This window comes from Nicotiana attenuata, unplaced genomic scaffold, assembly GCF_001879085.1.
Source record: "Nicotiana attenuata strain UT unplaced genomic scaffold, NIATTr2, whole genome shotgun sequence".
Taxonomy (NCBI): Eukaryota; Viridiplantae; Streptophyta; class Magnoliopsida; order Solanales; family Solanaceae; genus Nicotiana; species Nicotiana attenuata.
In genome coordinates this window covers 11,735-14,498 of record NW_017674801.1, presented here as the reverse complement: position 1 = coordinate 14,498, position 2,764 = coordinate 11,735, and positions in this window count along the sequence as shown.

Below are 2,764 nucleotides of genomic sequence, written 5' to 3'. Positions count from 1 at the left end.
GAATCCTCTCTCTCAAGCCATCAACATTAGGAACACATACACGGCCCTGAAGCCGTAACACACCATCCTCGCCAATAGAAATCTCCTTGGCACCTCCCTGAAGTACCGTCTCTCTGAGGGCCGCCAAATGTGGATCATCGAACTGGCGGGCCTTAATCTGCCCCAATAACGAAGACTGAGCAACCACACATGCTAGAACTCGGCTGGGCTCTGAAATGTCCAATCTCACGAGTCTGTTAGCTAAAGACTGAATGTCCAAAGCTAATGGTCTCATCTCGGCAGGAATGAATGCCAAGCTACCCATACTCTCTGCCTTCCTACTCAAGGTATCCGCGACCACATTTGCCTTGCCTGGGTGATAAAGAATGGTAATGTCATAATCCTTTAGTAACTCAAGCCACCTGCGCTGCCTCAAATTAAGATCCCTCTGCTTGAACAAATGCTGCAAGCTGCGATGATCTGTATAAACCTCACATGACACTCCATATAAATAATGCCTCCATATCTTAAGAGCATGAACAATCGCCGACAACTCTAGATCATGCACAGGGTAATTTTTCTCATGAACCTTCAGCTGACGTGAAGCATATGCAATAACTCGCCCTTCCTGCATCAATACACATCCCAAGCCAACGCGAGAAGCGTCGCAATACACTGTATACATCCCTAAGCCGGAAGGCAATACAAGAACTGGTGCCGTAGTCAAGGCCGTCTTGAGCTTCTGGAAGCTCTCCTCACAATCATCGGACCAACAGAACGGGGCCCCCTTTTGGGTTAATCTGGTCAGAGGTGATGCAATAGATGAAAAGCCCTGCACAAATCGCCGGTAATTGCCTGCTAACCCCAAGAAGCTCCTGATCTCGGCCACTGAAGTAGGACGTGGCCAACTCTGAACTGCCTCAATCTTCTTGGGATCCGCCTTAATACCCTCCCCTGACACTACATGCCCCAAGAATGCCACTGACTCCAGCTAAAACTCACAATTGGAGAACTTAGCATAAAGCTGCTGCTCTCGCAAGGTCTGAAGCACTACTCTCAAATGCTGCTCGTGCTCCCCGAGGCTACGTGAGTATATCAGGATGTCGTCAATGAAGACGATGACAAAAGAATCAATATAAGGCTTGAACACCCTGTTCATCAGATCCATAAATGTCGCTAGAGCATTAGTCAAGCCAAAGGACATCACCAGAAACTCATAGTGGCCATATCTAGTCCTTAATGCGGTCTTCGGAACATCTGAATCCCGAATCTTCAACTGATGATACCCTGACCTCAGGTCAATCTTAGAGAACACCCTAGCACCCTGCAGCTGGTCAAACAAATCATCAATACGGGGTAATGGATACTTGTTTTTGATGGTGACTTTGTTCAACTGGCGGTAATCAATGCACATCCGCATAGTCCCATCCTTCTTCTTCACAAATAGCATTGGTGCACCCCAAGGCGATACACTGGGCCTAACAAACCCTTTAGCTAGCAACTCCTCCAACTGCTCCTTCAGCTCCTTCAGCTCCTTAGGGGCCATACGGTACGGCGGGATAGATATAGGCTGAGTTCCTGGAGCCAAATCAATACAGAAATCACTATCACGGTCCGGAGGCATGCCAGGAAGATCAGAAGGAAAAACATCGACGAACTCTCGGACTACTGGCACTGAATCAATCGTTGGAGACTCTGTGCTGATGTCTCGCACATAAGCTAGATAAGCCAAACATCCCTTCTCCACCATGCGCTGAGCCTTCAGGAAAGAAATGACCCTGCTAGGCGTATCAACTGTGGAACCCTTCCACTCCAATCTCGGCAACCCTGGCATCGCTAGAGAAATAATCTTGGCATGGCAATCTAGAACGGCGTGATATGGAGATAACCAATCCATGCCCAGAATAACCTCAAAATCGATCATATCGAGCAGCAGGAGATCTGCTCTAGTCTCAAGACCACAGAAAGTAACCACACAAGACCGGTAGAACCGGTTCACAACCACAGAATCACCCACAGGAGTGGACACATGAACAGGAGCATCCAAAGGCTAAGGAGAAATAGCCAGGAAACGAGCAAACAGTGATGATACATAAGAATAAGTGGAACCTGGATCAAATAATATCGATGCATCTCTACCGTTGACGGAGATAATACCTGTGATGACGGCATCTGAGGCCAATGCATCCGGCCTGGCTAGAAGGGCATAGAATCTAGCTGGAGCACCGGCTGTCTGGCCTCCACCTGACTGAGGAGTAGCTGGCTGACCGCTCCCTGTCTGGCCTCCACCTCTGGATTGGCCTCTACCACTCTTCCGCTGCGCCACTCTGATACCATGTTATCACGACCCATTTTCCATAATATGTCATGATGGCGTCCGACACCATTTGTCAGGCCAGCCAACGCGGAAGTATAATTAAATTCTTATTTTACCCTTACCAAAAACCATTAATATAGATATTCCCCCAATTAAAGTCATAAACCAGTAAAGATCAATAAAATGTAAAGACAGTTATACAACCCAAAATAACGTCTACTACTGTGTGTGCCAGAACCTGGTGTCACAAGCTACGGGCAACTAGTAGAACATACACAAAATGAATAATGCCCTATCCTACTGTCTGAATCAGGATAGAAAGAAACAACAACAAAAAAATACAAGGAAGACTTCTTCGACTGCGGATCGGCAAGAAGGGAGTGCAGCTCACCGTAGAAGCCCCAGATGCGCTCACTGATATGCACCAGAGTGATGTCCGGATCCACCTGCCTCAAATCCTGTACATTT